Raw genomic sequence first — 12,700 nt, 5'->3', positions numbered from 1 at the left:
TAGTTGTAGGTTTAATTGCATTCACTGTTAGTTTTTCTTTTCTTTTCTTTTTCTAATTATTGCTTGTTAATATTTATTCCATAAGCATCAAAGACAAAACTATTAAATGTTTGGTAATATTTAGTGAATTTATTTTTTATTGTTCCATGAGTTCATACTAGGTTTTTTTATTGTTTCAATATTTCAAGTGAATTGATTATTTGATTGTTGTTTATTTCAGAAATCAAAATCAAGAATGTCTTTAAAAATAAATTGATTTTTTTTTTGCTTATACAATTCGACCAAAACCCGTAACTAATATATATATATATATATATATATATATATATATATATATATATATATATATATATTCTATTTGTTTCATTTAAATAGTGAACCATGTGATTTTACGTTCTAGACTCGCAACTAGTCCATACCGAGTACTCTTTAACAAAATCAAAAAAGTAAAGAAACCCTAATTAACCCAATTTCATTTTCAAATAATAAAACTCAAATTATGATGAAGGCCGACCATTATAGATATACTTTGGTGAACCGATGATTTTTGAAAAAAATAATTACCTGATTGGAAGTTTAAAAATTAGATTTCTTTGTTTCTCTCAGGAGTCCTGCCTAATAAATCTTTAATATGAATAGGCCCTTTAAAACTTTGGGCCATGTACCACCCAACTGCCCATTGAACAAGCTTCATGGCATGAAGGCCTCCAACTGGCCCATTGAACAAGTTTCATGACATCAAGGCCTGTTTATATTATTATATTTTTAATAACTTGTTTTATAATATAAAAAATAATTAAAATACTATAGAAACTATACAGTAAATATTTTTTAATAGTTAAATATATTAATATAATAATAATAACTAATATTACCACTAATTAGTGCGTTCCATATAATATTAAATTAAAAATTATATTTTTTTTGTTTTTATAATGAAGGTGGGACTTTCATATGAAACCCAAGCCTATGTGGCTTTCAAAATTGTTTTCAGAGGGGCTTGAAAGAACTTACAAAAGAGCCTTCCGATGATCCAAACACACCGTCATTCTTGTTTACATCTCGATCATTCATCCATGCATTTGTACAAGTTTCATAAATTTCAAAAAGGTAAACCCTTCTTTTCCATCTTTTCTACAATCAAGATTCTTGAATCATATATTCTTCGTATCTCTGTTACATTTCGCTCAATAATCACATGCAACAAAACTATAATTTTACATTGTTTCCCCGGATACCCACGTCAATATCAATCTATCTATTTTACCCTTTTGGTATATTGTTTCTCGTTGATAGTTTCCATATAAAATAATCGTAAACTCATATAGATCTACACACTTGTTTGTGAATTTGTCCCAATCTTCTGCCTCTTTGTTTTCTTGATCTTGTAGCGAGATCTTGCTCCCCTCTACCCGCAAATAAATCCACTATAGACCCTGTTTCATCATCACTTTGGTGGCCTTGATTCCAAACATAACAGCAACCAGAGATCTTTATTGTACTTGGACCCTAAAAACTTCAAATAGATTACTATGTAATGCTGCTGCTAGTGTTGTATTCCTGTGTTTGAATGTAAACTATTAGAATGTAAGATCATGCATTGTAAATATACAATGTTACTTATCTGCGATATATGTTTTACATTTACAGATGGATCATGAACATGGTCATGGCACTATTGACATCATAGCAGATGCACCATCCATAGAGAACAGCTATGTCAGGAGTAAAGTTTGTGCAGGATCATCCTGCGGATTTTCTGATGCTAAAACCAGTTTTAAAGATGCAGAAGAACGTGTAGCATCCATGTGGAAGCTGTTGGGTGGGGTGGTAGTGTGTTTCATTTTCATGGTGGTAGAAGTGATTGGTGGAAGTAAAGCAAACAGTCTTGCAATCTTGACAGACGCTGCTCATTTGTTGTCCGATGTTGGTGCTTTTACAATCTCGTTATTCTCTGTGTGGGCTTCAGGATGGGAAGCTACACCTCGTCAGTCTTTCGGGTTTTTCAGGATTGAGATACTTGGAACTCTTGTATCGATCCAAATGATATGGCTTCTTACTGGGATCCTTGTTTATGAAGCTATAGATAGACTCCTCCATGGTAGAGTCGAAGTTCAAGGCACTCTTATGTTTGTAATTGCTTTTATTGGTTTACTTGTTAACATGTTCTTGATTTTTATACTCGGCCATGACCATGCACATTATCATGGACACCATGGGCATATGCATGGACACGAAGATGATGCTGAGGGTTTGCACGTCCATAGACTAAGTGTCGCAACAATGCACCACCACCATAATCACCATAATGAAAGTCATCATGATGAACATGAGGATCATATCCAGCCTCTATTGAATACAGACGAAAACAAAGCAAAGAAGAGGAGTAATATAAATGTTCATGGTGCTTATCTTCATGTTCTTGGGGATTCCATTCAGAGTGTTGGCGTAATGATGGGTGCGGCAGCTATATGGTATAACCCTAAATGGACACTTGTTGATCCCATATGCACACTTTTATTTTCAATTGTAGTGTTGTATACAACTATCAACATGTTGCGTGACATTCTAGAGGTTTTGATGGAAAGTACACCAAGAGAGATAGATGCAACAAGCCTAGAAAGAGGTCTATGTGAGATTAATGAAGTGGTTGCAATCCATGAATTGCATATATGGGCAATTACCGTTGGGAAAGTTTTGTTAGCTTGCCATGTAAAGATTAGACGTGAAACTAATGCTGATATGGTGCTGGATAAGGTTGTTGACTACATAAAGAGGGAATACAATATCAGTCATGTTACAATCCAGATTGAGAGAGAATAGAAATCAGGTTTTTACAATTTTAACGTTATATTAGGTATCAAATACGAAATATCATTTGCTAGTTGAATTCGATTGTAGTTTGTTCCCTTATTATTTGACATATATATCATCTTAATTATCTGGTTAGTTCCTTGTACTTTTGTTATTGTGCTTTTCATGTCTTTCTTTATGGGTACATGATAGAGGTGCACAAAAATCTATTTTAATCGAAACAGATCGGATTTTTGGGCTTTGATTTCGGCTAAAACCTAACAAGTTTTGTTTGGATTTTTTCATGGGATTTGGATAATCGGCATAACAGGTTGCAGATTCGGTTTATCAGGTTTTTAAAAGAACCAGTTTCAAATAAACCTTTAAAAATATATATCTTTTTTGTAATTGCAATTTACTACAAACCAAAATGGCATTTTTTTTCTAAGAGTTTTTCCAAAAGTTAGCAAAAAAATGAAAAATGATATAAATAGCCATAATTTTCGGAGGCCATATCTACAAAAATACACGTTATCTGCAAAAATGATATGGCCTGGGAAAATACACATTCATCCATGAAAAATGACGTGGCTTGCAAAAATCAAGTTTTTTTTTTTTTTTTTTTTTTTTTCCAAACTATGAATCTTCGTAATTTTATCATATGAAATTCGTTTTGATTGGATTTTTTTCATTATGTTATTTGTAAGAAGACCTATCTGTAGGCATACCACACTACTAATTTAGAGGATGGAAAATCATATTTTTTTAGTTCCAAAGTAGGATACTTGGTGGAAAATATATAAAAGTCAACTTTTATCATTCATAATTTTCGCAAACGAGCTTCATTTGAGCTGAATTAGTTTTCAATGTATTTTTTATAACAAGTTATTTCAATGTAAATATGACACTCGGTATTTGGATATCGGGAAGTCGTACTTTGTATGCTCCAAAATAGGATGGTTTATGATGTTTGAAATATTTTTTTGTTCTACATCCCAATAAGTAGATACTATATGTCACACCCCGCTAAAGCGGAAATACAGAGCGTGACAGTACAAATGGTTTCATAGCAAAAGATAAAGACAACACCAACCATAGTATTAAAAAAAACATTATAAATTTACAATGGGTTTGAAAAACTTTTAAAAGAAATTACAATGTGAATTGAAATACAACACATGCGAATGCTCCTAAAAGTGATGTTTCCCTAAGTGCCACTTACTCGATGATTTCTGAAAAAGCATGTAAAACGAGCGTCAACTATAAAAATAGTTGGTGAGTACTCACATATTTATAACATAATATAGTTTGAAATCATAATAATCATAATATTGATAACAGTTTCCATAAACAATGTTCATTTTAAAAATAAGTAAATAAGTTTTCATGAATAGAAGTTCGTTGCTAAAGCGAGTAATAAAGTTTCCATAGATAGAAATATATTGCAAAAATGAGTAAATAAGTTTGCATAAACAAAGTTCGTTGTCATCATGAGAGATAAAGTATGTTGCCCAAATGAGATGCAACGTTCATATTCTCATGGGAAATAAAGTTTCCATAAATAGAAATATATTGCAAAAATGAGTAAATAAGTTTGTATAAACAAAGTTCGTCGTCATCATGAGAAATAAATTATGTTGCCCAAATGAGATGCAACGTTCATATTCTCATGAGAAATAAAGTTTGTTGCTAAAACGAGATACAAGATTCGTATGTTCATAATGATTATATCATGAGTTCACAACCCAAGCCTAATGACTGAGGGTGTCCTCTTCTATGTCTATCGCTAACATAGGGAAATATGGTAAAATGCACTCAAGCGAATCGTACGAGTGAGGAGTTGTCTACCTCCTAATAACGCTATCCATAATAACCATAGGCTCAAATGAGTTAATGAGTTGTGTGAACTGATTCCAGGGACTTAAACGCGATAAGGCCTCATGAATTAACAATAACATACACATACATAGCAACATATAGCAACCAAGTTTGATACAAGTCAAATTAAATACAACAAACATAAATAGTTTAGGACATGCTTTTCCATCCCAAAACATAAAAACCGAAAATAGGAGGAGTCGTGAATACTCACAATGCATTGAGATGATGCAAATGATGCCTTAATCTAAGTTCCATTTGTACCACTACCGAATCCTACATTAATGGTATATGCTAGTGAGTCTCTAATCAAAATCTAATGTTAATATACTAAATTCTACATATAGAGAAATGCCAAATTTTTGTTCTAATATTGGTTTTATATTAAATGGGTATCAATTTTTCTGAAATGGTGACATTTTATAACTCATGTGATTAACATAATTTGAGATATTATTTTCCAGCTTTTTGTAATATTAATTGAGGGTATTTCAATACATTTAAATGTGTTTTAAACTCCTAAAATCCAAAATTACTATCAAATAGTTTCCAAAATTCATCAAAATCTACATTTTCATTCCAATTACAGTAGAGGTCTTCCATAAATTTTCCCTTGAATTTTTGATGTGATTAACTATTTTTCCAAATTTTTAAGCCTTCATAACAATATACTTTTTACAAAATAGTATCCAGATGATAAAAATTCCCAAACTTTTTATATGACCGCCATTAAACATACTTAATCTGGGAAAAATATAAAAATAGGTTTCTAAACAGTTTAAATCGATTTTATGATTTTTGTGCATTTATTCTAACAAAAATAGAAATAAATAGAAGGCTGTTTCCAAAAGTTCCCAAACGTTTTGTATCACTTTTTTTTATACATATAGAAGCTGTGAAAAATATAAAAATTATTTTTCAATTAGTTTTGCTATTTTTATTTGTTTTATTCCCTTGAATAATCATGAATTGGTGAATAATTATCAACCAGTTAAAGTAAATTACCAAAATTTTTGTAAACTTTATTTAAAGTGCACATAATCCGGAAAAAATACCAATGGTGATTTTTATATACAGTAATCCGATTTTGTGGATTTTTGTGTATTTAATCTTAGAAAAAAGAGGAAAAATAGCATACTGAATAGAAAAATCATCCACATTTTTCTTTAGAGTTCTAATATATTATAAGGTCTTCTGGTAAATTTTCATGAATTTTAGATGAGTAGAACTATTTTTCCCATTATTAGTTCATTATAAATACAAAAATCAGGGAAAAATAGGTATGCATTATGAAAAATTCGGAAAATATTTGTCTGAGGATTTCACATTAGGTAGGAACGGCGAAAAATATTAGATAGCCTTTTCACATTACCTAAAGTGGTTTTATGATTTATTTTAATTAAACAAAAAGAAGATTCAAATCCATACCAAACAGTAACCAAAATCGATGAAACTCACTGAAATGTCATCATTTACTTTAGGGGTCTCCAACAATTTACCTAGGATTTATAGACCTCAGAAAGTATTTTATATGGATTATTGCCCTATTTTCTTGCAATAATTATAATAACTCGAGAAAAATGAATTATTTTCTGAAATTTTGTAGAACTTCTCACTTTGTTGGTTGGATTCTGGGAAAAATCGCATTTGAACAGAAAAGAAGTTTTAGGTATTTATTTGGGAATAAATACTTCATGAACATATTTGAAAGCTTTTAACAACAAACTTTGATCATCAAACATCTAAGCTTGAAGATCATCACATGCATGTTGTTTTGAAGGCCATTCATGAGTTTGAAATGGTCAAAAATCATTTTGGAATGAAAAGTTAGAGTGCATGTGGTGATTTTCCACCAAAACTTGTAGAAAAGTGCATTATGTTGATTTTGACTTAGGTTTTGGTCATGTGACTTCACCATCTACAACATGCATGTTGTTTTTGGGTGAAATCCTGCCACCATCATTATAAAAACCGTGAGTGTGTGTGTATGTTAATGTGTTCATGATCTTTCATTAAAATGGAGTAGAAGATGGAGAAAATGCAAGAAAACATGTAAAACTTGAAGGAAGATGAAGGAAAATCATGTTAAACCTTAATAAACACCACTAGATGATGAAGATTTGAGTATCTTGAGTGTTCTTGGACTTATTTTCTGGAGAAATTTCGTGAGTTAGGGCAAGGGTGAGAGAAAATGTGGTGGGGGAATTGAAGAGTGAGAGAGAGAAGTGAAGAAGATGAAGTGTGGGGAAAAGAAAAATCATTCAAACTTTGGGGAAATGGGGTGTTAGGGAGGATGGACGACTTTATGAGGGAGGAGAGAGGATATTAAATTTTCCTTCCATTAATTTTATAAACTTCTCAATTCTTTTATAAAAATTCCTCCAAATTTTATAAAATGTGTATTTTAAGTAAGATTTGTTAATAACTCTTGAGTTTTTAGCTTGTGGAATAAGGTTAAACATCAATGACCTAAAATTTATTTTTCTTGAAACATTTTCATAATTTTAATTATTATAAGATAATATTATAAGGTTCATAACTATTTTTATAGAATTTTTAAGGTTAAATTTCATAAATTTAGGTTTTAGGGCATTTAGGGTTTTTGAGAGTTTGTAAATCTTTGGATATCAAAATAAATATAATCTTTGAGACTTCAAATTATCTTATGGTATTATAACTCTTTTATAGTTATAAATAATGTTTGTAACTTATTTTATCGGTTTATTGGCATTCTATGTAGTGATTCCGAGATTCAAACGAAATTGAGGAATCAAGTATACTAGTCCTAGTTTCAACTTTGACTTAAGTTTCTATGAGACTCTGACCTAACTTCTACTACTAGTTCAAGTGTATTATGTGTGTATATGATTCATGATAAGGTGTTCAAGTCAAGGAATGACCCGAATTTGAATAGGTGTTACAGTTGAAGTAACTATAGAAGTCACGTATCAATGTGAAATCTAAGTGCACTATCCTTCAATTCTACTTGTTTCCAAGTTTCTAATAGGTTATAACTTAGCTTCTACTTACTAAGTCTAATATGTGTCGTGCCTATATGTGCAACTAAGTTTAGTCAAATCTAGAACCGACTCGAATTTTGACGGTTGTCACACTATATTAGTGGATAACATATAAAAATACACACACTTAAAAAAAAGATATTTACGTTACAAAGGGGGTAACACCACCACGACTACATGGTTTGACAATTACACTTGAGGAGGAAGCAATAGAGGTTTCACAATTTTAGTTCGGTATACAACTCGTTACACGGGAAAGCTTGACACTTGTAACTCAACATAAGGTGTGAGCTTACCAAAGTCCCCCCCCCTATGGAAAAAACAAAACTCGTAAAAGTAGTTATATATCCTCAAACATAGACAAATAATTTCTAAAATTTTATTTGTAACACCTATACTTTTAGAACCCTTTTAAATTACCGTGGTTGTACATTTAACATGACATTAAGTCATTGTTAAAATATGGTTTTATAAAATCCTTCAAAAGTTTATCAAAGTTTACAAATAATTGGTGTTACAAAACTAATAACACAACCATTGTAAATGGAAAGGATCATATAACCCAAAGACTACTCTAAATCTTCCAAAAGTCTTCACTAGTAAACTCTTCTAGTCAGTAGCTTACAAACCTAAGTACATAGCACATTTCAAAAACAAAATATGTAAGACAATAGTCTCATGAGATACATAGGTTTCAAATCAACAAGATATAAACTCGGAGAATTAACATTTATAAATATTTAAACTGAAGCTTTCATAAACAATCATAACTACATCTACTAAAAACATTCAAATCATACAAGAATGATAGGATGCCCCTAGTTCACATGGTGTGAAATACTAAGGTTTCCACGATTCTCCTGGTCCAACCAAGGATTGACAAGACTTACAGGGTACCTTGAACTAACCCGGTCACTAGAACTACTAGGGGTTCGCCTGCTCTAGTTAAGTTTAGCGTCTTCTTGTGTCCGATTCAACATCATCAAGTCCTCTACTTTGCGCATGGAGGTACCATCTCAATAGATCCTCATACGTTACCCATTTTGTGTTCTTATGGTCCGAACAGAAATCAATCATGAAATTAAATCATAAAAAATGACTCTCAAATGTATAAATTTTTTTCCAATATTTTTCAAAATCATATCATCATATCAAGAACTTTCATATATAACTTGTATCAATAATCATGGATCTTTTTAAACATATGCATAATGATAAACATTTCATCATGTCAAAAATAGATATAAGCATGCTTCAAAATCTTATTTTGCGATGTACTTATGAAAATTCCACATGTACTCATCTCGGTACCTTGTAGAGCTTGCTAGGTATCAACCAGACTTGTTTCCTTTCTTTTGGTCTTCAGTCTTTTCAACTCTTATGGAATTCATACCATAAGAGTTCTTACTTCAATGCCTTTACAACTCATAAGAGTTCTTACTTCAATGCCTTAACAACTCATGACCATCTATAATAAAACTACAATGTCTGACATTTAATCCCATACCAAAACCCTTTAACTATATTGGTGATATAATAAGACTACTTCATACCTAGTATGAAGAGCATAAACAAATTTTGTAATATAGTGTAACAACCTTGTGTTAAAATGCCAATATGAGAGAAATACAATATCATAATAGTCCATAAAGAAACTTACTAATTATCACTAATCTTATGCTAATTCCAACATATAAAATATTACAATCTAAACTTCATTGAACACATTTATGTAGTCTTCCATAACTCATTATTTGAATCACTAATCTTATGCTAGTTCCAACATATATAATATTACAATCTAAACTTCATTGAACACATTTATGTAGTCTTCCATAACTCATTATTTGAAGCTGCACATTATTTGTTATCACTTGATAGTAGTTAATCCTTGATTCCCTTGTGGTGCTTCTTCTATTAATATTGTTAGCTTTAAATAATCCAAATCTATTGATGATAATCACAAAAGATTACGAACTAGTACTTGCGTCATGATCATATATCAATGATCCATGGACAAAACATGTTAATATCCCTTGATTACATGTTAATCATAATGGTTATTATCTCATACTAATATGACCATTTAAGCACTTGGAGAAATTAAGGTTCATGATGATCTTCAATAAACTTCATAGAATTCTTAAGAGATAGATAGAGGGAGAGAGAAAGAAAGAAAGAAAGAAAGAAAGAAAGAAAGAGAGAGAGAGAGAGAGTACCTTGATTTTCTTAGGCAGATGATGATATCCTTTTGAAATCTTGATTACTTTTCAGAACATTTTCTCATGAACACCAACTAAAGCTTTAAAGAGAGTTCTAGAGATGTTCTTAAGAGTAATAAGATCAAAATGACATATAATCGTGTTAATTTAGTGATTCAATGGTGTTATAATAATGGAATACATGTGTCACAATATGAGGAATCAAATATACTTGCTGGACAAAATTTTGGACAAAATGCCCCTAGTACGCGAGTTCACACGTCTTGCATCCGTTTATAGATGCGCTGTATTTTTCCTTGTCGTTTTGTCATGTTCCAGAAATCATGCATCGCATATTTCAGTTTTCTAACTTCTTACATCTTTTCTTCCATCTTTGCACTGTTATAACTCAAGCGTATGAACTCCACATTTATCACACTTTATGTCTACAAAAAAATGATAATAATCTTAACAACTTACACTTACACAAGTTTGTCTAATTCTTTCTTAATTTTGAGTTATTAACCTGAAAAATGGGTGTTTACCCATTGTTGCCACTTTTTGGCCATTTTCACTAAGTCATATCATCTTCATATTGATTTCAGATGACATGATTCTTTTTCCTATGCCTTTATTTTTACATGTACTACAATTTCTTCCTTTTGAATTATTTACCAAATCAAAATACATTTTGAGATAGAACCCTTCCATGTTCATACTCCAAAATAGCTAAAAAGCTTTAAAATTCAAAGTATTCTTCTTCCCATTTTGCAAACTCGTGACTTACGCATTTCCTAACCAATTGATTTGGTTCTTCTTTTATTTATTAGTATGTTATATCTATTTCCTATTCTAACTTTTAAATGGATTTTTTGTACTTTCATCTAGATGGCTTACCAAAGATCTAACGTTGTTTCTTTTTATCATTTTATCCTTATTGACAACACTTATATCCACTTAATTTATTAATTTATAATCAAACAAACTTTTAGTTGGGACACTATTTAGTTAGGTTAAATCAAGTAATCAACACTTGTTGCATCACCTCATGTACAAGCTCAATGACAATCATTATCAATAAATCTTGTGTACTCGTCGATAAACTTAGCATAGCCTGAGGATATCAAATGTCAAAACATTAAAACACGCTTTAGGGAAAAGGAACTTCCCCATTTTATAATAGCAATATTGTCAAGCCAAAAAAGTACAATGTTGTTAGTTTGATTGTTATTGTATGTTTAAGTTTTTCCAAAGACAACTGAAAATCAGACATATTTATTGCATGTATACTAGAACAACCGTTCTAGTACCCTATTGTGACCAATCCTAGTCGGTCAGTTCTGACCGATACTTATACAATAATACCCATGATATGAATTGAGGTAGATCATATTGAGGTCTAATTATATGAATATTGAACATATCACTTATGTAACGACCCTAAAAGTTGCAGCAATATGATAAATATGTAATGTTTATGTCAAAAGTGAGTTTTGGTCCAAGAATGGTATAAATTTGAAATTATGGAACTTTAGTTTTCTTTATGTTTGATATACGTATATATGAATTCTGAAAATATGTTGGTATAAACTGGAATGTTGAATATAACTTAATTGTCATGACATGGGAAAATTACAAAGGTAACATGGCAAATTGGACATGAATATGTACATCAAGGATGATGTAGCACGTAGAGTAATTTGACGTAACACAGTGTTATGTGTAACTATTTTAGGAAAAGGGAAACATACTTTTAAACACATGATGCATATGATATATACTACGCAACACGTTGGGAAGTGTGATGCTAAGTTAGTTAGAAGGAGTACGCGACACGTAGGCCTAATTTGATGTAAATGTTGATGTAAGTAGCTATTCTTGGGAAGGGAAATATACTATGTTAAACGTGATGCGTAAGGCTTAGTGTACTATCCAAAAGTACCAATTAAAGGGTTCATGCCAAAGTTAAAGTTAGTAATCACTAACTTATAAGGTGAGTTGTATGTGACTTTTTCCCTTTAAGAATACATGGATTAATGATTAATGAATTAAGTTCATGGTTAAGTGTAAGTTGTACTTAATGTTATGTGTATAAGTACTAAATATTATTGTTATGAATAAAGTGAAATGACATGTCGATATGTGTGAATGTGTAACATTGGGTAAATTATGATAAGTGTATAAAATCACCGGCTGCCAAGGGGTCCGCATGGGAACCAATGAGACTCGGCTAGGAAGGTACCACCTGTCGTGAAGTAGGAGTCTCAAATGATGGGGCCATGACAAGATGATTCGTTCTCCTGAAGTGGTATACATTTTGTGGTCACGAAACGTGATCTTGTCCATATAGGATGTTATAAGCGGTTAAATTAAAAAGGTACTTTTATTACATAAGTTTTTTATTATGTATTTTATGTAAATGTATTAATTATGTAAGTCACCAAACAATGTTGTCTGACGTATGTTTTTTTGAAATGACATGTATTCCAGGATCAGGTATGAAGCCTTAGAGTATGTGGCGAGAAACAACAAGCCTCTAAAGAGATATGGCGTAGTTTATTATTTATTTATATATATATATATATATATATATATATATATATATATATATATATATATATATATATATATATATATATATATATATATATATATATATTATGTCTCATTGCTTTACAATGGTTTTGATGGATATCAAGTTTGTATAACCATGTATGTTTTCAAACGAGAAGTAAAATGTTTGGTTTTTGTAAGACCATATTTTGATGGTTATGTTATACAATCTCAAAAATATTTTCAAAACCATGG

The 12,700-nt window shown here is 30.9% G+C and overlaps 1 pseudogene across 1 annotated transcript; it reads left to right on the top strand.

Annotated features, from left to right (window-relative positions):
• The first annotated feature begins 1,044 nt into the window (after nt 1-1,044).
• Nucleotides 1,045-2,825, top strand: LOC145120670 (metal tolerance protein A1 pseudogene; annotated as a pseudogene). The gene is made up of 2 exons (XR_013714300.1): nt 1,045-1,110; nt 1,651-2,825. The product of XR_013714300.1 is annotated as a metal tolerance protein A1 pseudogene (transcript).
• Nucleotides 2,826-12,700: the final 9,875 nt, after the last annotated feature.

This window comes from Lactuca virosa, chromosome 6 (assembly GCF_052849685.1).
Source record: "Lactuca virosa cultivar CGN04683 chromosome 6, Lactuca_virosa_CGN04683_v6, whole genome shotgun sequence".
Classification (NCBI taxonomy): domain Eukaryota; kingdom Viridiplantae; phylum Streptophyta; class Magnoliopsida; order Asterales; family Asteraceae; genus Lactuca; species Lactuca virosa.
The sequence above is the reverse complement of the archived record's forward strand: the minus strand, read 5'-3'. Positions and strand labels throughout refer to the sequence as shown.